Below are 25,230 nucleotides of genomic sequence, written 5' to 3'. Positions count from 1 at the left end.
AGTCAATGAAATTTATATAGATTTTGCTCTGCCATTCTATTGTTTGTTCTACAATGTTTCTTAATGTGTTAATATGATCTGTGCATGCTTTATTACTTCTGAAGCCCGCTTGGTTTGGTCTTAACAACTGGTCTATAGTTTCTTTCATTCTTTCTAGTATCATCCTTGTCATGACTTTACTCACTGTAGAAAGTAGTGTTATTGCTCTCCAATTGTTGCAATTCGTTTGATCTCCCTTCTTGGGTATCTTTACAATTATACCTTTTTTCCAATCATCAGGTATTCTCTCCTCCTGCCATATTCTGTTTATTAGTACAAACAGGATTTCTTCCGATGTTTCTCTATCTGCTTTCAGTAGTTCTGTGGTAATGTTATCTATTCCAGCTGCTTTCCCTCTTTTCAGCTGTTGTATTGCTTTACTTACTTCTTTTTTTGTGAATTCCGATTCGGTGAAGTTTAGTTCTTCCTTTATTTCTTCATTTTCCATTTCGTGTTCTATTGTTCTGCTGGCATAATATACTTCTCTAAAATGTTCGATCCATCTCTCAACTATTTCCTTTTCATTCTTCAATATTTTCCCGTTCTTGTCTTTTACATGCTCAACGTTCATTTTTCCGCGCGAGCTTAGATTTTCGTCGTTTTATATAGAGTTCCCATGTCGTTGTTTTTTGCTGCTGTTTCTGCTTTTATTAACAGTTCTTCGTTATATTGTCTTTTGTCATTTCTCGCACTTTTTTTAACTTCTTTATCTTTCTCTCTATATTCTCTCTTCATTTGTTCCCTATCTCTTAGATAATTTTTTAGCATTTTACATTTAAGTAGTTTCCTTTCGTTTATTTTTTCCCACGTGCTTCTCGATAGCCATGGTTTATTACTTCTTTTTTGTATTCCTATCGTTTCTTTTGCTGCTTGTGTATATACATACTTGCATTTATCCCACAGCTCTTCTATCGTGGCATTTTATGTGTTGTAAGTTTTATTATATAATTCTCTTAACTTGGTCTTATATTTTTCAGTACTTTCATTTCCGTCTTTGAGCCAGTGAACGTTATATCTTTCTCGTTGTTCCATTGGCGTTTTCTTACTTCTGGCTAGTTTGAGTTTGATTTTGGCTCTAATCAACATGTGGTCGGACCCTATGTCTGCCCCTCTCATTGCTCTAACATCTAAGAGTGAGTGCCTCCATGTCTTATCTATGGTTATGTTGTCAATCTGATTGTGTGTTTGTCCATCAGGGGATGTGAATGTTACTTTATGTATGCGTTTGTGTTGAAATATACTTCCACCTATGACTAAACTATTTTGGGTGCAGAAATCTATAAACATGTTACCATTCTCATTAATTTGTCCCAATCCTTCTTTCCCCATTACAGTTTCTCTTCCACTATTATTCGTTCCTATTTTGGCATTCATATCTCCGATTATCATCACAATATCTTTTTTATATTTATTTTGTATTTTATCGTATGCCATCTGTAGCTGTTGGTAAAACTCATCTTTTATGTCCTGTTCTTTTTCATTTGTTGGTGCATATACATTAACAATTATTAGATTTTTATATCTCGCTTTGAATCTAGCCATTATTATTCTATCCGAGATGGCTTCCCATTCTATTAGGGCATTTGTTGCTTCTTTTGAAATCATGAATGCAACACCACTCTCGTGTCGGTCTTTTTCGCCACATTTTCCCGAGTATATAACCGTTTTGGCGTGTTCAATTCTTGTTTTTCCACATCCCTTCCATCTAATTTCAGATAATCCTAATATACTAATGTTATTTTTATCCATTTCTTTTGCCACTTGATGTGTTTTACTTGTTTCAAACATTGTTCGGACATTCCAACATCCTATGTACGTTGTTTTTCTCAAATCCATTTCCGTGGCCATTTTCGTCATCGCGTTATCCGTCCTATTTCCGAGGCTTGTAGAGGTTTCTTTAGCAATATTATTTTTTATGTGGTGAGGTTGCTAACCTCACGCACAACCCTCTTAATGTACTTAACTTACCTTATCTTAATCTGACGATTTGGAGTTTTTCTAAGATTAGATTTTTTTCGGACCCCCCTTGACGAGCTCCCCTGTATTAAGAGCCAATTTAAATTGTAGAGGTACATTTACAGGGTACAAGGTTACTCTCCATGTGATAATCTGACGCGCTCAAGTAACTGCAAAAATCCCCGCTTAGACTCCTCTATCATTATATTTCATATATGAATTAGAAAGATGTAATTGCATACTAATAGTAGATTATACCACGAGTCAATAATGATAACTATTATTCCCGAGGAACATTTACGAACCGAGCCGCGTTAGCGGCGAGGGAGTAACATTCCGAGGGAATGAGAGCCATTATTGCGAGTAGTATACTCTACTTTATCTACGACAAATTAATTAATTTAAGAATTTTAATGAACAACTTTATTTGTTAAAAACATTAAAATTAGTAATAGTACAATTAATAAACTGAATTGGTTGAGAATCGTCATTAACTTTAGTAGAGTTTTTAATACAAATATTTGGGATCTCGATTGCTGTAGAACAAGAAGATGGTACATTACTGTTTATCATGCTGTTGCTGTAGCTAGTTCTACAATTTCTGGTGGTGTACAATTAAAAGATTCTTCATTTTCGTCCATCTCAACACAAACTGTCAAATATATTATTCGTTTGACAGTGACACTTTTTGAGGTTGATTATTTTGTTTCCGTGGTGAATTTTGTGATTGTTGTGCCAGAGGGATTAATAGCTATTAATTCCGCATTATTAATCCCTAAGGGATTATTATATGGCCTTATATTGCAAACACCACAAGTATAATACATATATTATGTATCAGTCGTAGATAAAACATAGTTTTTTATTATGAGTAACTTTTTGTAATAACAATTTTCATTATTGTGAAAAATAAAGGTAGAATGAAATTAATATTTTTTGACGTACTTTGTATTGATAATACTTGATAGCTGATGTTTGAGTCTTACGTCTTATCATGCAGAGCTTTTTATGAAAAACGATTTTCTTTCGTAAAATTAATAATAAAAGGGTCATCATATTTGTAAAAAAATAAAAGTAATGTTGAGTATCCTTAATTTGACAAAAACTTGCAAATTTTTTTTTAATTACTTAGGAGGATGCAGTTGTGAAATATAAAGGTACTTTACACTTGAGCGAAATTCATATTTCTTAACATACCCGTATAGAATTGATAGAATGTGATATCTGACGGTTGCATCTTAATTTTAAGACCCTGCAACTTTTTATGTGGTATAACTTTTTTTCGTAGAATTGATAATAAAAAGGTTTTTCACTATACCCACTATAATATATTATATATAAAATATTACATACTATATCATCCTCAAGGTAGTTACTCACGTAATCAGTTTCTGGTGTCTTCGAACAACCACATAATCAAAATCACAAAATTAATTTTGTATGACAGACACTTAACTATCAATCAAATGTAACCGACAAATTTTTCAATAAATATCTTCAAGGATAATTTTATATTAAAATACACACAGATACTGTGATAAATTACCTAAGAGATTTAACTTGTATAAATATCTATAGGTACATCGTACTGTAGTCTATTAGTACCAAAATCTCGTTGTTACGCTACTGATTTTTATGTGCAAACTTACTCTAGTCCTAGTAGTTTTTTATTATAACTTCTCAGTTAATTGTGCTTTAAACATAACAACGGAATCAGTTCCATTTGCGTATTCCTCCGTCATTACCGTGTGTCATGTGCCTTCTAACCAAATGTTGATTTAAAAGTAAGTAATTTTAATCCTTCGTAAATTGCAAATTTTATAGGGTGTTTCTTATCAATATGAACAATGCTAGATAGTTTAATTATGTAAATATTTTTATAGATTTGCTTTATATTTTTTATTTATTTTTATGCGCAACCCTAATTTAAATTGCAACATCGTGTTTTTCTAATCAATGGAAGCAATGTGAAATATCCTTCTAAACGTAATATATAAAGGATGAATACAGATTTCACTGTATACCTTCTCTCCAATTATTTCTGTTTTCTTGCAGATTTCTTCTTTCAGTTGATTCGTCCACTTTATCTCTGAAAGATCTTCAGGCTCCGCCTTTCTTCCTTTTTCTTATCGGGTTTCACTCTGTTATTCTGTTTATCCGACGTTATTGTCTGCTCTTCTGACATGTCCGCACCAGGTAAATCTTTTCCGGTATATGTATGTAGTCAATTATATCTGAGTTCATTCCCATTCTCTTTCTAATCTCTATGTTATTTATTCTATTACTTCTTGTTACTCTGCAGCTTCTCCTTAGGAATTCCATCTCTGTTGCTCTTCTTTTGCTTTTGGTTTCTTATTCATTATCCCATTTTCTCACCCATAATTCAGTGTACCTACTTCTTGTCATGGTGTTATATTCGTGTTTTTATTTTTTTATTGATGTTCTTATATCACAGCATCGGGTTTAATTTTTGTATGCAGTCTCTTATTTATCCTAGTTTATTTTTTACATCTTCTTTAGGTGTTCCTGTTGTTTGATATTGTGAAACCTGCTGTTTTATTTCTATATTCTCCGTTTTTTGGTATTCAGTTTTCTTTAGTTTATTTCCATCCCATTCTTTCTATATTCCCGTTCCAGTTCTTTCATCATAAAGGTGCTGTGTCTTGTGAAATGATTTACTTATATAAACATTTTTATCCATTATCTGAACAACATATGTTCTTAATATTTTTCTGACAAACAGAGAGACATACTACAAATAAACAGACAATGAAAAGAAGTGAAGAAAGATCTTATAATTCTCACTAACTTTTCTTTTAATGAAATCAAATAAAACACGCTTAATTTACGCTTAAGTTATTATTATATTTATTATGATAAGCCCTTTTTTGACATTCATTTTTTAAACATTTGGATCCCTTTATTCATCTTCTTGTATTTATCTCTTTTATGTACTAGAGTATTTGAAAATTTTCTTGCACCTTTGGTGCATGTAAAAGATTTTGCAGCCAATATTATGTGGAGGGTGTAATTCATTGATAATCTTTGGTAGGTACGCTGTTGTATACAAGATTCAGTTTCGTACATTATAGTTGGTCTTATGACTGTTTTATAGAATTTTCCCTTGAGCTTCATTGAATTTTTCTGTCACCCACTACTCGCTTCATTCCACTTCATCCATCAAATTCTAATTATTAGGTATATTGCATGCACCTCTATATACAGGGTGTTTGGTAAAGAATGGCCCATAGCTTAACCCCAGGTGCCTGAGGTTAAAATATTCCGATTTAAGCTAACTTACCTTAGTACAACGTTTATAATAACCGAGATACAGGGTGTCAAAATTTAACTTCTTTTATTTATTATTAAATATTTCCTGACAGGCATGGGATATCAACACGAAATTTGGTATGTGGGGGTTTTTTGGGACGAGAAAACTAAGTTCCCTACCAAAAATTATGTGTTGCCCAGACGGCGCCACATACGCCTTTAAGCACTCATTTAATACGTTCAATTTTTTTATCCGCCACTCCGTATAATTTTGACCTTAATATTTTTATTTCCCTATTAGTTTTACTTAAAAAAAGGTATCCTTTTTCCATCTCCCTAAACTCAACCGTTTTCGAGATAAACGCATTTTAATTCTGCGGTGCAACATAATTTTTAGCATAATATTATTGTAGTTACACCAGAAAAATAACTTAAAACCATAAAATTATCCAAAAATGTATCGCAAATTTCTTCAAATGGAATTTGCGATGCAATGACATAAATTTGAAAACTGGCACAATTATTATGTTTTTAAGTTAGTTTTCGGGTGTAACTACCATGATTATTTCATTCATAGGAGATTCTGACCAATAGAAAGCTACAGAAATCTGAATTAAATCGATAATTTTTGATAATCTCCCGTCGTTAAGTATATTACGTCAGATGCCCTTCGTTGCTACGAAAAAATACATTCAGTGACATTAATGACAATTAATGTTTTAAAAATTATAAAAGTGATGACTTTCAATCGTCAAATATTTATAAAAACTGTGTGTTTAATGGTACTTACATAAATAAATTACAATAAAATTTTGGTTTTGAACAGTTTTATTCATGAAATAATCGCAACAAATTGCACTCGACCTCTGAAATTAATATAGAATTTTTGCTCTCGTGACACTTTGACATAATTTCACTCGCCTTCGGCTCGTGAAATTAAAACTGTCAAAGTGTCACTCGGGAAAAATTCAATAATTTCAGAGCTCTTGTGCAATTACTATTGATTATTTCATTCATAGGAAATTCTGACCAATACAAAGCTACAGAAATCTGAATTAAATCGATAATTTTTGATAATCTCCCGTCGTTAAGTATATTACGTCAGATGCCCTTCGTTGCTACGAAAAAATACATTCAGTGACATTAATGGCAATTAATGTTTTAAAAAATTATAAAAGTGATGACTTTCAATCGTCAAATATTTATAAAAACTGTGTGTTTAATGGTACTTACAAAAATAAATTGCAATAAAATTTTGGTTTTGAACAGTTTTATTTATGAAATAATCGCAACAAATTGCACTCGACTTTTGAAATTAATATAGAATTTCTGAGCTCTTGTGCAATTACTACTGATTATTTCATTCATAGGAGATTCTGACCAATAGAAAGCTACAGAAATCTGAATTATATCGATAATTTTTGATAATCTCCCGTCGTTAAGTATATTACGTCAGATACCCTTCGTTGGTACGAAAAAATACATTCAGTGACATTAATGACAATTAATGTTTTAAAAATTATAAAAGTGATGATTTTCAATCGTCAAATATTTATAAAAGCTGTGTGTTTAATGGTACTTACATAAATAAATTACAATAAAATTTTGGTTTTGAACAGTTTTATTCATGAAATAATCGCAACAAATTGCACTCGACCTCTGAAATTAATATAGAATTTTTGCTCTCGTGACACTTTGACATAATTTCACTCGCCTTCGGCTCGTGAAATTAAAACTGTCAAAGTGTCCCTCGGAAAAAATTCAATAATTTCAGAGCTCTTGTGCAATTACTACTGATAATATTATGCTAAAAATGATGGTGTATCGCAGATTTAAAATGCGTTTATCTCGAAAACGGTTGAGTTTAGGGAGATGAAAGAAGTATATCTTTTTTAAGTAAAACTAATAGGAGAATAAAAATTTTAATGTCAGAATTATACAGAGTGGGTGATAAAAAAGATTGAACGTAATAAATGAGTGCTGAAAGGCGTATGTGGCGCCCTCTGGGCAATACATAAGTTTTGGTAGGGAATTTAGTTTTCTCGACCCAAAAAACCCCCATATACCAAATTTCATGTTGTTATCTCATACCTGTCAGGAAATATTCAATAATAAATAAAAAAAAGTTTATTTTTGACACCCTGTATCTCGGTTATTATAAACTTTGTACTAAGGTAAGTTAACTTAAATCGGCCTATTTTGACCTCAGGAACCTGAGGTTAAGCTTTGGCCCATTCTTTACCAAACACCCTGTATATTTCCCCACTACGCTGTACTATCGAGACCAAGTAGTTAAAACTATTAGGTAGGTACTTTTCTCAATCATTTCACCGTCCAAAAGTACCTTTTGCTTTTTTTGCTCTATGTTGCTCTATCTAGTTGATTGTGTAATTTGAATTTTCTTTTGTTTTAGCTTTAGATTTTGAAGGCCAGCCTCTCCGACCTATTTGCTGGCTACTGTTTATATAATTTTCTCTTCTCTTTTATTTTTGAAGTGAACACTTCTTATCGTTCAATATGGAATTTTGGCGGGTGTAAAGTCATATTGGGAGTCATTCAAAATAGTGACGCCAGAGCGTCTCGTGGCGCTAGAGGTTAGCTTGCGGTATAAATATCATAATACCCCAGGCTGTCGGTGGAAAAACGTGATATAATTCAGGAATTTTTAAAACCTATCAGGTGTTGTAAAGGACGATGCCAGGAATAACTTCTACTAAAATGTGACAAAAAATATTGTGAGCTTTTTTTATTATTGCGATTTTCATTTGTTAAATTTGCAATTTTTAAAGATTTTTAATTTTGCAGCTTAGGATATTGACTTTAGAGCAAAACTTTTAAATAGAAAGTTGTTGTAAATTAAAAAACCTACAATTTGAGCTATGGTAAGTTTCATTTAGTTTATTTGTTATTGCAAAAGAGCCTGCGAAAATTCTAAAATGACCGTTTTTTTACAATTGTCTTATTTATTGTAGAAATAATTTTTTTTTATTTTTTAAAACTTTAAAATATAGATCTTTCAATTCCAAACATAACAAAAAATTTTAAGGCTGGATTAACGAATTTGTTGCTTAGATATTATAAATTGTTTATCCCAAGAGGTCAAATGTCGAAGGCTATAACTTTTTGACAAAAAATCGTAGAGAGTTGATAAAACATCCAATCTCCTTCTAAAGAAGGTTTTCATATTCTGATGTAAATAAATGCGTAAAACATTTTTAAACCTCTAAATTGTTGGGTTTGAAAATAAGGGGGCAAGTTTCGTTATAAACATTTAGAGCTGAAGCGGCCCTGTACATCCTATGAGTTTTAACTTACAGATTATTGTTGCTGAAGGCGAAACGAAGAGTTGTAAAAGAATAAAAAATTTCTACGACCAACTGAAGCCCATCTAAATGTTGGGTTTGAAAATAAGGGGGCATATTTCGTTATAAACATTTAGAGCTGAAGCGGCCCTGTACATCCTATGAGTTTCTAACTTACAGATTATTGTTGCTGAAGACGAAACGATGATTTATAAAAAAATAAAAATTTTCTACAACCAACTGAAGCCGAGATAATTGTTTCTTTTTTCTTAAATCGTAGTGCCTTTATTTATAACAATTAAGAAATTATTTTACAGTCATTGACTAAAGAAAGACTTATATTATCTTAAAATAAAAATTATTATAAAATATAGTTACATTTAATTATCAAAAATTATTTTTAAAATCGGTGCTTTTGCGAGCGGCCGAATTTTGCAAATCGCCCGGCTCGCTTCAAATCCGCTCGCTCGGAAAATTTTTACGTAACTTGTATTAAATTTTGACCGAAAACAATTTAATAATATTACCATTATAATATACAGTCTATTTATCACTGTATTTGTTTTTCTTGATAAACTTTTATATGTGAAATCTTATTTCTGAAGAAATAATATTAAATTATTAATAGAAATATAATAATAATAAAACATATATATGAAATATATAACTATATTTTTAATTTTTTCATTGTTATATAAATATAATAATAATAATGTTTCTTCTTATTATACAATATAAAACGTTTTCTTCTTGTAGTGACTATCCGTTTTGGATGTTGGCGACCATCATGGCAATCTGAACTTGCACACTAAATCGGTACTGCTGCCCTAAAAAGATTTGTAGGTGTTGTGTTGAACTGCGTACGTAAATTTTCTCGCAAAGTAATTCTTCGCCTTCCTGGTTCTCAGTTTCCAAATGGGGTTTGCCAAATTGCCATGATGGTCGCCAACATCCAGAACGGATAGTCACTACAAGAAGAAAAATTTTATAGTGTATAATAAGAAGTAACATTATTATTATTATATTTATATAACAATGAAAAAATTAAAAATATAGTTATATATTTCATATATATGTATCATTTTTGTAATACTATTTCTTCAGAAATGAGAGTTCACATATAAAAGTTTATCAAGAAAAACAAATACAGTGGTAAATAGACTGTATATTATAATGGTATTATGTATTATTAAATTGTTTTTGGTCAAAATTTAATACAAGTTACGTAAAAATGTTCCGAGCGCGCGGATTTGAAGCGAGCCAGGCGATTTGCAAAATTCGGCCGCTCGCAAAAGCACCGATTTCAAAAATAATTTTTAATAATTAAATGTAACTATATTCTATAATAATTGTTTATTTTAAGATAATATAAGTCTTTCTTTAGTCAATGACTGTAAAATAATTTCTTAATTGTTATAAATAAAGACACTACGATTTAAGAAAAAAGAAACAATTATCTCGGCTTCAGTTGGTGGTAGAACATTTTTATTTTGTTTATAAATCTTCGGTTCGTCTTCAGCAACAATAATCTGTAAGTTAGAAACTCATAGGATGTACAGGGCCGCTTCAGCTCTAAATGTTTATAACGAAATTTGCCCCTATATTTTCAAACCCAACATTTAGCTCGGCTTCAGTTGGTCGTAGAAATTTTTTATTTTTTTATAAATCTTCGTTTCGTCTTCAGCAACAATATTCTGTAAGTTAGAAACTCATACGATGTACAGGGCCGCTTCAGCTCTAAATGTTTATAAAAAAATTTGCCCCCTTATTTTCAAACCCAAACCCCTTCAAATATATTACAGGTTAAAAATGTTTTACGCATTTATTTACATCAGAATATGAAAATATAACTCTTTAGAAGGAGATTGGATGTTTCAACTCTATAGGATTTTTTTTTCAAAAAGTTATAACCATTTCGACATTTGACCTCTTGGGATAAACAATTTATAATATCTAAGCAACAAATTCGTTAATCCGGCCTTACAATTTGTTTTATGTTTGAAATTGAAAGATCTTCATTTCAAAGCTTTAAAAACGAAAAAAAAATATTTGTACAATATATAACGCAATTGTAAAAAACGGCCATTTTGGACTTTTCGCAGGCTGTTTTGCAATAACCAGTAAACGAAATAAAACTTACCATAGCTCAAATTGTAGGTTTTTTAATTGACTACAACTTTCTATTTAAAAGTTTTTCTCTAAAATCAATATCCTAAGCTGCAAAATTAAAAATCTTTATAAATTGCAAATTTAACAAATGAAAATCGCAATAATAAAAAAAGCTCACAATATTTTTGGTCACATTTTAGTAGAAGTTATTCCTGGTATCGTCCTTTACAACACCTGATAGGTTTCAAAAATTCCTGAATTATATCCTGAAATCGACCTATTTTTCACACACAGCCTGGAGTATAGTATACGTATATATACCTACACTTATTTAAATTGAATAAAGGAATTATATTATTTAGGTACTTATTATTTGGATTTATACAATTTTTTTATATTCAAAGATTAATAATAAATTATAATGTTTTTATGTACCTACCAACAAAACATGTACGTTGTTTACGTTTGAGTTTGACAGATCCGTCAAATTTAAACTAAATTTTAAATTATTGATAACTTATTGATAATTTATTTTGGTGGTTAGTATGTAGGTGTGTACTTGTTTTATAACGAAAATGTTTGTCAGCTAGCTCGACTTCGGGACTTTTAGGTAAGAAAAAATAATATGAAAGTAGATGGAAAACAACCCTAGAACTCATAATATGACATATTATGTCAAATATTTATCTCGGTGTCTCACATCCATAAAAATGGTCTATTTGAATTACAATACAAAAATATAGGGTGTTCCATTTACGAAAATTCAGAAATTACTCATTGCGAGTTTCGATAAACCTTGTATACTAAAATTAAACGTTTCCCTATATTAACAATGTTTAACAATAGTAGACTATTTTGATATTAAATCACTACAATTCTAGAGGGTGTGAATGTTTTTACGAAATTAACAAAAAAACGTAATTATCTTTTAAACTACCTCGTATAACACTACAGAACCCTATTACTTTAAATAGGGCATCGAGAAGAATCCAAAAATGTAAAAAAATACAGGGTGTTGCATTTAAAAAAACATAAGTTTGTGTCGCCCTGTCAATACACTTGGCCCTGTATATTTGAAAATATTTTTAAGTAGTAATATCTGTACCACAACTTCTATCTATCTTCTTCTATCTAAATAACTTTTTTTGTATCTCTTACGACAAACGAGTAATTGGGCTTTGTCACGCTAATGCCCCACCCTGTATTACTTATCCCTTATATCTAGGCGGACAGCACTTGTTAGCCTCTCACGAATATGATAAGTGATTACTTATCTAGTTTACTGAATTTGATAAAAAATACCGATGAATTAATAATCACCAAGATATGATTTTAATCTTAAAGGGCATGTTTGAGATGATACTTAATAGGTTAAAGTCTGTCGGAAATAAGTTACAAATTACACCGTGATCTTCGGGTAAAGTGCAAGTAGTTGGTTAATCATATGTAACTAACATCATCTGTAGCTTCTCCGTTAAAGTGCACACTTTAACACGCGAATGTGTCTATTATTCCCATTTTTACTTATTCTACTTTTTTTCTAACCACGAGAAGTTTCTTTTACTGGTGTTATGAAAGAATACAATAGCATATTTTATTGTTTGGTTTTATCAATATGAGTTCATTCAAACTCAATTCTCAACAAATATACAAAAAAAAACATATTACCTGTTTTCCAGAACCCTGGTACCTGAATTCCAGACAATAATGACAAAACAAGAGATAGAAGCCCAGGATAGAAGAAAAAAAATGTGTTTGTAAAACTGAAAACAATTCTCTCCAATTCTACCTCAGAGCTCTGACTTGTTAAATGATTTCGATACTACAGTATAGACTTGAAATCTGGGCACTGAAGCAAAAACACATAAATAAGCTATACAGGGTGTTTCATTAATAATTGTCCATATAGTAACTGGAGAAACCTTAGAACCTGCAGAAAATACGAAGATTTAACCTAAAACACTTCAATAAAATGTGGTTCCCTACTGAGTTACAGGGTGTTTTATCTAAAAATTTAAAAACTAATTTTACTCAGCATTTTAAAACTATTCGACGTATCCTTTTCATACTTGTCAGGAAAGATAAGTGTTGTACAAACTACTAAATTATGTTAAACAAACATTTCTGGCTGTTACCAGAGGCGTACAATGGGGGAAAGTGAATGGTTGGCCCTTTCCAAATTCTACGCCACTGGCGGAATTGCTATTTTAGTCCAATATTTGGATTTTCCAATACTTTCTATAAAAATAATGTACTCTTCAGTCGTAACGATAAAATCATTAGTTTTTGAGATTTTGAAGGTGAAAATGCAACGGCACAGCTATTTTGGTTAATGTATTGTATCCCTTCATTTTTAACTTCAAATGTCTCGAAAACTAATGATTTTAATCGGTACAAATAAAGAGTATGTTATTAACATAAAAACTGTTGGAGAATCGAAAAATTGCACTAAAAAATAGTAATTCCGTCAGTGGCGTAGAACGTGGGAATGGTCAACCATTCACTTTCCCCTGTCGTACGTCTCTGGTAGTAGCCAGAAAGGTAGATTTAACATATTTTAGTATGGTGTACAGTACCTACATCTTCTGCCAAGTATGATAAGGATATGTTGAATACTTTTAAAGTGCTGGATACAAATAATTAATATTTATGTAATAGGTATGTTTGTTTTAAAATTAAAAAAAAATGTGTACCTAGTACTTTAAAAGTATTTTAAATATCCTTATCATACTTGTCAAAAAGTGTAGATAGTGTCCACCTTACTATTGGATGTTAAATAAACGTTTCTGGCTACTACCAGAGGCGTACAGGGAAAAGTGAATGGTTGACCCTTTCTAAATTCGACACCACTGGCGGAATTGCTATTTCAGCATGACTTTTAGATTCTCCAATACTTTCTATGTAAATAATATACCCTTCATTCGTAACGAAAAAATCATTATTTTTCGAGATATTTGAAGTTAAAAATGAAGGGGCACAATACATTAACAAAAATACCTGTGGCGTTGCATTTTCAACTTCAAATATCACGAAAACTAATGACTTTATTGTTACGAATGAAGAGTACATTATTTTTACAGAAAGTATTGGAGAATCCAAATATTGGACTAAAATAGCAATTCCGCCAGTGACGTAGAATTTGGAAAGGGCCAACCATTCACTTTCCACCGTTGTACGCCTCTGGTAACAGCCAGAAACGTTTGTTTAACATAATTTAGTAGTTTGTACAGCACTTATCTTTCCTGCCAAGTATGAAAAGGATAGGTCGAATAGTTTTAAAATGCTGAACAAAACTAATTTTTAAATTATTAGATAAAACACCCTGTAACTCAGTAAGGAACCACATTTTATTTAAGTGTTTTAGGTTAAATCTTCCTATTTTGTGCTAAGGTTTCTCCAGATACTATATGGATAATTATTAATTAAACACCCTGTATATTTTGTGTTCTTGTCTGTTGCCAAATTGTTCTCTTAATAATTTTCAAGTTCCTTAATTCCTTTGGATAAGTGCTTCCTTTTAACCTAGATTTCAGAGTAGGTGTGTTTTCACATGCTGCTTGCTGAATATTGTTCATCAACAATTCTGATTCTTTATAATAATACGATTGTTCTGCGTTTCGTAGTTGAACTCTTAGATTTATTTTCTCTTCAGGGCGTAGATTAAAATTTGTCAAATCCATCAATTTGTTTGTTAATGTAGGGTTACCTCCTTTTTTAATAACCATGTCACTAACGGTTCTATTATGTCTAGGAGATCAGCTGAAATATTCTTAATGATATAGAAGTTTATTAAACTAGGGGTCTTGTTTCTACTTGTAAGCCAGTAGATTGGTCTACAAGTTAAAAGTGAGTCACATCTATGTTCTTTAATAGCTAATAAAACTCCTTACTTTTAGTGGTAGTTACTGTAGAGCCCCAGTGTTTGTTCTTCGCATTGAAGTCTCCTCCAAGAATAAACATTCCATTTCCCCTAAGCTTTTCAGGAATTCAGTACACTGCTCTTTTTTAATGGAATGTTTAGTTGGGCAATATATTAAACTGACATTTATTGTTTTCACCCATTTTGAAAAAATGTTAAAACCTTGAATTATCCCTGTCTGTCTGTCCCAAAGACATTGTAAACACAACTCCTCCGTAATTAGACCAGATAGAACGACAAATGAGATGACGAATAAGAAGCTACATATAACCCAAAGATGGTATTAAAGGTGAGAAATTTGACCTAGGGTTTCCGGTTTTACATTTTCAACCGGAAGTACTTTTTTAAGTCAGCGAAATAGTACAGTTTATTATATTATTCGAAGCACCTTAGCAAGACGAAAACAAATATCTGGACCTCGGAGGTAAACTACACTATGTCATTTTAAGCAACTTTTCAGTAGGGGCGTTTGAATATTTTAAAAATCTTATATTTCCCATAATTAGGCATCTTTCGCTCTGAAAGACAATGCGATTATATTTTAATTATAACATATAACTAGTTTATACAATCCAACTAATAAAACGGTAAAATTTGCCCTAATTACTGTAATTAATGGTAATTTACAGTGACATAGTGCAGTTTACCTCTGAATGTTTTAAAAATCTTATATATCCCATAATTAGGTATCTTTCGCTCTGAAAAACAATGCGATCGTATTTTAATCATGACATATAACCAGTTTGTACAATCCAACTAATGAAACGTTAAAATTTGCCCTAATTACTGTAATTAATGGTAATTTACAGTGACATAGTGCAGTTTACCTCTGATAGGTTTGATCTAAACTTATAAAATATTTATTGAATTTAAAGGTATTTAAGCGCAAAAAATAGCTAAGTACTTCTCATGAAACAAATTTTTATTTTAGTTAAATGTTATTATATTAAAACCTGTGTTAACGGCCACCTGTCAAAATCGGCAACCTGTACTAACGGCCATTTATATAATACGGACTCGGCCAAATATTCTCATTATTTTTAAAACCCATTTTATAGAAATTTACCAGTTACTATCGGCCAAAATATTTTTGTATGGGTACTTGTTGATAATACCAGTATTGCGAAATACCCAATAATATTTTATTACTTCGTATTTATCTAAAATGAGATTAAAAATAACTTACATAAGGGCTGGTGTCGGCGAACACGAACAAAGGATGTCGTAAAATAAGAAACCTTTGTCGCTAAGAAACATAATAAAAATATTATAATAGCTGAGAAAGTGAAAAGTGTGGTTTAAATTTACAAAAGTTTGCCGAAAAATATAGTGTTGTAAAATTATGAAGCTGTATTATAAAAAAATAAAAGTAAGTTGACGAATTCTTTAAAACGCTTCACTAAATGCTAATATTTGATAACAATCTGAACATATTCTGTTTTTTCCGTAGTATACAGTCCCTGTCCAAATTATTATACGCACTATAAAAGATTTTAAAAAATGGTTATTATGAGGTAATACCATTGTAATACTAAATAGGTTTTATGGATGTACCAGACACAAGGTATATTGTTTGGTTGTCCATTTAATTTTATATATTTTATCACAAATAGAACATTATTATTAATGAATCAATATGTATTTATTGACTCTTGAAAGAAAACAGAAATAACAACAATGTTGGCAATTTGTTGCTGACGTATCGTGGCTCAGCAAAATAATAATATTTAGTAATACTTGTTGTTATTTCTGTTTCTTTTATATATTTTTTTTAAATTTAGCATAATTTTAAGTGTTGCATAACTTTTGAAACTATATGTATAATTAGAATAATACCATTCGAAATAGAAACACCAATTTTTAAGAGAAGGTACACAATATTTGTTGCTTGTTTATTACAATGTATTAATAACCATGATTTTTATAAAAACAACTAGGTAACTATAGAAAAAGAATAGATGAAAACAAAGAGATTTATTTCTGTTCAGAAAAATAGTTACCTATGACCCGTTTGCCGCTAGGTGCTCAGTGCACTAAGTCAACATAGTGTTGTTTGCGATCAACACTCAGTTAGTAACTGTGAGGTAAAAACTCCCAAGTTTACATGGCGCTTTTTACCTCTCAAATTATTTGAACATAGTGTTGTATTTTTTTGGTAATTTCGTTTTCTTGGTCATTAGTACCAAGTGTAGTATACCTCTAGAAAGCTCTTGGAGAGCTGAGTCAGTTAAAATAATAAAAACAAAACAACGCCATGTCGACATAGTGTAGTTTACCTCCGAGGTCCAGATATGTAGTTTCGGTTTTATGCAAGTCTGTCGTCCATAATATTGTCTATATACGGATATAACTTCTACGTTATTAGAACTGATAGAATGACAAACTAGGCGTCAAGTCAGAACTTGTAACTCAAGGATGGTAGTAAAGGTGAGAAATTTAAACTAGGACATCCGGTTGCAGAGTTGCAACTTGAGATAGTGTTTTAAAGTCGCCGAAATAGTACAAACGATATATTACTCGACTAGCAAGATGAGAATAAGTACATACTTCTTGTTTTTATACAGTACGTAAATCGTTCTGCTGGACATAGGGAATATACATTGAGATCATTGTGGCTACTCCGCTAACCTGTGTTAGTTGAAACTTCTGTTCGAGTACGAGTTTGTGGTGCAATAGAGCTGTTAGAACGAATAAAATGAGTGATTTTGAATGCAAGGCAGTCCATAAATAAATCAAAAAGAAAGATTATGACTAATGAGTTATTAAAAGTTTTAAAATATCTTCTGTTTAAAAATTAATTTCCAAATTAAACAAACACAGTTTTCCAATTAGGTCAAAAATAGTTCTACTACAATGTCACATTTTGACGTTTATTTGTGTCACCCGAAATTAATTGTCTATTTTGAGATTAATGCCCCTTAATGCTAACAACTATATTGTGATTGAGAGAGCGAAGTTGCCACAATTATCTTAATATAATACAATGTATGTATTTATGTAGCTAAATATATACAATATGTTCCCTATGTCCAGCTGAACGATTTACGCACTGTATAATACCCCAGGCTGTGGGTGAAAAAACGTGATATAATTCAGGAATTTTTGAAACCTATCAGGTGTTGTAAAGGACGATGCCAGGAATAACTTCTACTAAAATGTAACCAAAAATATTGTACGCTTTTTTTATTGCGATTTTCATTTTTTAAATTTGCAATTTTTAATGATTTTTAATTTTGTAGCTTAGGATATTGATTTTAGAGAAAAACTTTTTAATAGAAAGTTGTAGTAAATTAAAAAACCTACAATTTGAGCTCTGGTAAGTTTAATTTCGTTAATTGGTTATTGCAAAACAGCCTGCGAAAAGTCAAAAATGGCCATTTTTTACAATTGCATTATTGATTGTGCAAATATTTTTTTTATTTTTTAAAGCTTCAAAATGAAGATCTTTCAATTCCAAACATAAAAAAAATTGTAAAGCCAGATTAACGAATTTGTTGCTTAGATATTATAAATTGTTTATCCCACGAGGTCAAATGTCGAAGGCTATAACTTTTTGAAAAAAAAATCGTAGAGAGTTGGTGAAACATCTTATCTCCTTCTAAAGAGTTATATTTTCATATTCTGATATAAATAGATGCGTAAAACATTTTTAAACCTCAAATTTTTGGGTTTGAAATAAGGGGGCAAATTTCGTTATAAACATTTAGAGCTGAAGCGGCCCTGTATATCCTATGAGTTTTAACTTACAGATTATTGTTGCTGAAGATGAATCGAAGATTTATAAAAAAATAAAAAAATTCTACGACCAACTGAAGCCGAGATAATTTTTGGGTTTGAAAATAAGGGGGAAAATTTCGTTAAAAACATTTAGAGCTGAAGCGGCCCTGTATATCCTATGAGTTTTAACTTACAGATTATTGTTCCTGAAGACGAAGCGAAGATTTATAAAAAAATTGAAATTTTGTACAACCAACTGAAGCCGAGATAATTGTTTTTTTTTTTCTTAAATCGTAGTGCCTTTATTTATAACAATTAAGAAATTATTTTACAGTCATTGACTAAAGAAAGACTTATATTACCTTAAAATAAAAATTATTATAAAATATAATTACATTTAATTATTAAAAATTATTTTTTAAATCGGTGCTTTTGCAAGCGGCCGAAATTTGCAAATCGCCCGGCTCGCTTCAAATCCGCGCGCTCGGCACATTTTTACGTAACTTGTATTAAATTTTGACAGAAAACAATTTAATAATATTACCATTATAATATACAGTCTATTTACCGCTGTATTTGTTTTTCTCGATAAACTTTTATATGTGAAATCCAAAAACCAATAGTCAACTACAAGAAGAAAAAGTTTTATATTGTATATTATAGTAATAGTCCAGAAAGCCACTGCGCATCCGCTAGGAAAAATATTCTAATTCAGATTTTTTGCACAATCTTACTCAAAAAGGACTCCTTTTAACAAATTTGCATGTTGCCAGGACCAAAAGGTGGTCAAAAATTTTTTAAACGTTTTTTTTTTGCTTTTTTCCTAAAATTATTTTTTTTGCATGGAAAAAAGTTTTTTTAGGTTTTTTTATTCATTCCAAACAGAAAAGGTTTTTAGTGACTTTTCTCTAAAAATGATAGTTTTTGACATATAAGCGATTAAAAATTGAAAAATTGCGAAATCGGCCATTTTTAACCCTCAAAAACTATGTGAAAAACTAAAAATTTGAATGTTGCCAAGGTAGGTAGATATTCTTTAAACATCGATTGATGAAATCCCGAAGAGTTTTTTGCAATACAATATTCAAAACTCCTATTTTTTTTAATTGCTAATCAAGCGTGCTCGACACTATTTTCCACCGACAGTATGGTGCAAATGAAAGGAATAAATTCGTTATGTCGTAAACCGGCGACTAAGGAAAAATCCCAAAACAGGTCGATTTTTATTTTTAAGTTATGATATTATGGCGTATATGGTATACTAGTGACGTCATCCGTCTGGGCGTGATGACGTAATCGATGATTTTTTTAAATGAGAATAGGGATCGTGTGGTAGCTCATTTGAAAGGTTCTTCAATTCTCTATTCAGTAATGTAAACATTTACATAATTATTTATACAGGGTGTCCTTCTACTTCTTTTTTTGTCAAATAATTTAATTTAATTAAATTTTTTTGGACACCCTGTATAAATAATTATTTAATTGTTTATATTATTGAATAGAGAATTGAAGAACCTTTCAAATGAGCTAGCACACGACCCCTATTCTCATTTAAAAAAATCATCGATTACGTCATCACGTCCAGATGGATGACGTCACTAGTATATCATATATGCCACAATATCATAACTTAAAAATAAAAATCGACCTGTTTCGGGATTTTTCCTTAAAGTCGCCGGTTTACGAAATAACGAATTTATTCCTTTCATTTGCACCATACTGTCGGTGGAAAATAGTGTTGCGCACGCTTGATTAGCAATTAAAAAACAAAGATGTTTTGAATATTGTATTGCAAAAAACTCTAAGGGATTTCATCAATCGATGTTTAAAGAATATCTACCTACCTTGGCAACATTCAAATTTTCAGGTTTTCACATAGTTTTTGAGGACTAAAAATGGCAGATTTCGCAATTTTTCAATTTTTATTCGCTTATATGTCAAAAACTATCATTTTTAGAGAAAAGTCACTAAAGACCTTTTCTGTTTGGAATGATCCAAAAAACCTAAAAAACTTTTTCCATGCAAAAAAAATAATTTTAGGAAAAAAACAAAAAAAAAACGTTTAAAAAATTTTTGACTACCTTTTGGTCCTGGCAACATGCAAATTTGTTAAAAGGAGTCCTTTTTGAGTAAGATTGTGCAAAAAATACGAATTAGAATATTTTCTCTAGCGGATGCGCAGTGGCTTTCTGGACTATAAGAAGTAACATTATTATTATTATATTTATATAACAATGAAAAAATTAAAAATATAGTTATATATTTCATATAGGTATATGTATCATTTTTGTAATATTATTTCTTCAGAAATGAAGTTTCACATATAAAAGTTTATCAAGAAAAACAAATAGAGTGGTAAATATACTGTATATTATAATTAAGAAGAAAAAGTTTTATATTGTATATTATAGTAATAGTCCAGAAAGCCACTGCGCATCCGCTAGGAAAAATATTCTAATTCAGATTTTTTGCACAATCTTACTCAAAAAGGACTCCTTTTAACAAATTTGCATGTTGCCAGGACCAAAAGGTGGTCAAAAAATTTTTAAACGTTTTTTTTTTGCTTTTTTCCTAAAATTATTTTTTTTGCATGGAAAAAAGTTTTTTTAGGTTTTTTGGATCATTCCAAACAGAAAAGGTTTTTAGTGACTTTTCTCTAAAAATGATAGTTTTTGACATATAAGCGATTAAAAATTGAAAAATTGCGAAATCGGCCATTTTTAACCCTCAAAAGCTATGTGAAAAACTAAAAATTTGAATGTTGCCAAGGTAGGTAGATATTCTTTAAACATCGATTGATGAAATCCCGAAGAGTTTTTTGCAATACAATATTCAAAACTCCTATTTTTTTTAATTGCTAATCAAGCGTGCTCGACACTATTTTCCACCGACAGTATGGTGCAAATGAAAGGAATAAATTCGTTATGTCGTAAACCGGCGACTAAGGAAAAATCCCAAAACAGGTCGATTTTTATTTTTAAGTTATGATATTATGGCGTATATGGTATACTAGTGACGTCATCCGTCTGGGCGTGATGACGTAATCGATGATTTTTTTAAATGAGAATAGGGATCGTGTGGTAGCTCATTTGAAAGGTTCTTCAATTCTCTATTCAGTAATGTAAACATTTACATAATTATTTATACAGGGTGTCCTTCTACTTCTTTTTTTGTCAAATAATTTAATTTAATTAAATTTTTTTGGACACCCTGTATAAATAATTATGTAATTGTTTATATTACTGAATAGAGAATTAAAGAACCTTTCAAATGAGCTAGCACACGACCCCTATTCTCATTTAAAAAAATCATCGATTACGTCATCACGTCCAGATGGATGACGTCACTAGTATATCATATATGCCACAATATCATAACTTAAAAATAAAAATCGACCTGTTTCGGGATTTTTCCTTAAAGTCGCCGGTTTACGAAATAACGAATTTATTCCTTTCATTTGCACCATACTGTCGGTGGAAAATAGTGTTGCGCACGCTTGATTAGCAATTAAAAAACAAAGAAGTTTTGAATATTGTATTGCAAAAAACTCTTAGGGATTTCATCAATCGATGTTTAAAGAATATCTACCTACCTTGGCAACATTCAAATTTTCAGGTTTTCACATAGTTTTTGAGGACTAAAAATGGCAGATTTCGCAATTTTTCAATTTTTATTCGCTTATATGTCAAAAACTATCATTTTTAGAGAAAAGTCACTAAAAACCTTTTCTGTTTGGAATGATCCAAAAAACCTAAAAAACTTTTTCCATGCAAAAAAAATAATTTTAGGAAAAAAACAAAAAAAAAACGTTTAAAAAATTTTTGACCACCTTTTGGTCCTGGCAACATGCAAATTTGTTAAAAGGAGTCCTTTTTGAGTAAGATTGTGCAAAAAATACGAATTAGAATATTTTCTCTAGCGGATGCGCAGTGGCTTTCTGGACTATAAGAAGTAACATTATTATTATTATATTTATATAACAATGAAAAAATTAAAAATATAGTTATATATTTCATATAGGTATATGTATCATTTTTGTAATATTATTTCTTCAGAAATGAAATTTCACATATAAAAGTTTATCAAGAAAAACAAATAGAGTGGTAAATAGACTGTATATTATAATGGTAATATTATTAAATTGTTTTCTGTCAAAATTTAATACACGTTACGTAAAAATTTTCCGATCGCGCGGATTTGAAGCGAGCCGGGCGATTTGCAAAATTCGGCCGCTCGCAAAGGCACCGATTTTAAAAATAATTTTTAATAGTTAAATGTAATTATATTTTATAATAATTTTTATTTTAAGATAATATAAGTCTTTCTTTAGTCAATGACTGTAAAATAATTTCTTAATTGTTATAAATAAAGGCACTACGACTTAAAAAAAAAACAATTATCTCGGCTTCAGTTGGTTGTAGAAAATTTTTATTTTTTTTATAAATCTTGGTTTTGTCTTCAGCAACAATAGTCTGTAAGTTAGAAACTCATAGGATGTACAGGGCCGCTTCAGCTCTAAATATTTATAACGAAATTTGCCCCCTTATTTTCAATCCCAAAAATTATCTCGGCTTCAGTTGGTCGTAGAAATTTTTTATTTTTTTTATAAATTTTCGTTTCATCTTCAGCAACAATAAGCTCTAAGTTAAAACTCATAAGATGTACAGGGCCGCTTCAGCTCTAAATGTTTATAACGAGATTTGCCCCCTTATTTCAAACCCAAAAATTTGAGGTTTAAAAATGTTTTACGCATTTACTTACATCAGAATATGAAAACATAACTCTTTAGAAGGAGATTGGATATTTCACAGACTCTCTACGATTTTTTTCAAAAAGTTATAGCCTTCGACATTTGACCTCGTGGGATAAACAATTTATAATATCTAAGCAACAAATTCGTTAATCTGGCTTTACAATTTTTTTTATGCTTGGAATTGTAAGATCTTCATTTTAAAGCTTTAAAAAATAAAAAAAAATTATTTGTACAATAAATATTGCAATTGTAAGAAACGGCCATTTTGGATTTTTCGTAGGCTGTTTTGCAATAACCAATTAACCAAATTAAACTTACCTACCTCAAATTGTAGGTTTTTTAATTTACTACAACTTTTTATTAAAAAGTTTTTCTCTAGAATCAATATCCTAAGCTCCAAATTTAAAAATTATTAAAAATTGCAAATTTAACAAATGAAAATCACAATAAAAAAAAAGCGCACAACATTTTTGGTTACATTTTAGTAGAAGTTATTCCTGGCATCGTCCTTTACAACACCTGATAGGCTTCAAAAATTTCTGAATTATATCCTGAAATCGACCTATTTTTCACCCACAGCCTGGGGTATAACTTCCGATTAAGAAGGTGAAATCGGAAGTGTCACGTTATAGTCGCTGAAATAGTACATGTGCTATATGAGTCATCGCGTATTAAAAAGTGGAGCTATAATATTTATTTCCGGTTATAATGTCATTTCCGGTTAAAAAGTTATAACCGTAGTTTGGCAAAAATAACTCGAAATTAGTGAAATCGTATATCAATCGACGCAAAGTTACACGAAGAGTTCAAATATCGACTCCCAGTTCTACTTCCAGTCAATTACGAAGTCTAATTTCTTGTTTCAAAGGTTTTAGTTGTTAGGTGTACTGTGTATCCGCCTTCTCAGGAAGTATCGTGTGATATATCTTATACCCGGCATATTTAATATTTTCTGAAACGGGTTTCAGAGACAAGACACAAATAAATTCTTTCAATCTCAAGGGTTTCCTGCAATTCTTGTTGATCATGCGAAAATTCTAAGGTCATTCGCCGTTTCTTTTCTTTTCTTGGGAAAGGCACCTTTATCTATATATTCCAGGCAAGTGACATTTTCGTTATTTTTTTTCCTGTAGTATCCTGTAGTAGTGCTAGTACCATAATCCTGTAGTATCATAATATGTATGTAGGATTTGTTCTGCTTCTTTTCCAAACTGTATTTTTTTTATATTTTTCATAACTTTCTTTGCGATCTTTTGTTATCACACTGTATGTATTATTACTATGGTGCTTCTCAGAGGCTTTTCCAGTGCGTCACAGTTTTTCGATTTCTTTCTAACGCATTTAGTTGGAAATGACAGAAAAAGAGGTACGTCGGTGATTATACCCATTTATAACATTTATTCTAGTTATTGATAGATAAAAAAATTATTTACGTATTATCTATACGACTATAATCTGTACAGTTTATACGACTATACAAATCAAAGAACATACCTTTTTATAAACGCAATAAAATTGCAAATTGCAAATTGAAATCAAATATTATAATACACATTCTTTTTCATTATAGCGCCATCTATGAACAACTAGAATAAATGTTATAAATGTGTATAATCACAGCCTTTTTTATGTCACTTGTGTCGCACTGAAAAATGCGTCTGAGAAGCACCATAGTAACTTTCTGTGCTTATTTTCTTCCACCAGCATTTTACTTGGTTTCACTTCTTGTCCTTCTGTCTGAAGAATGTGATAAGTTCATCTTATTCAGACTTCTCCTTTTTACCTTTTGAATTTTCTTTGCGACGATACATCCTCAGTAGTTCGCAGTATGGATTTCGTCATTTTGTTTTAACATTTTCAGGTTTGTCGCAATCTTTAGTGAGACGCTTTTTTCAGCATTTAATACATCTTGGTCCTCTAGTACAAAACTTCCAAGTGTGACCGTATGGTTGACATCTTTTGCATTTTGTTATTAGTTTAAAGTTTTTAAAAGGATTAATCTCAACTCTTTTTCCTAAGATGTCCGTTATACCACGGATTTTGTTGATATCTTCGTCTGGTTTAATGGCTGTCTGGTTCGACATTTCATTTTATTAACAGCATATATGGCTTTATAACCTCTGTTTTGCAGATCTTCGGTAATTTTTGGTGGCGAAAAAGATATG

At 30.7% G+C, this 25,230-nt stretch overlaps 1 protein-coding gene across 3 annotated transcripts in view; it reads left to right on the top strand.

Annotated features, from left to right (window-relative positions):
• The window catches only part of LOC114335389 (sulfate transporter), a 128,837-nt gene that overhangs the window by 34,462 nt on the left and 69,145 nt on the right, over positions 1 to 25,230 (top strand). Inside the window, exon 1 of one of the 3 annotated variants that reach the window (XM_050644351.1) lies at positions 3,619 to 3,779. The exons of the other annotated variants lie outside the window; for them this stretch is intronic. The gene's annotated coding sequence lies outside the window, so the exon portion shown is untranslated. Of the gene's footprint in view, positions 1 to 3,618; positions 3,780 to 25,230 lie in introns of those variants that run through there. 3 annotated transcript variants of the gene reach the window in all.

Source organism: Diabrotica virgifera, chromosome 2, assembly GCF_917563875.1.
Source record: "Diabrotica virgifera virgifera chromosome 2, PGI_DIABVI_V3a".
NCBI lineage: Eukaryota > Metazoa > Arthropoda > Insecta > Coleoptera > Chrysomelidae > Diabrotica > Diabrotica virgifera.
This window is presented reverse-complemented; position numbering and strand designations above follow the sequence as displayed.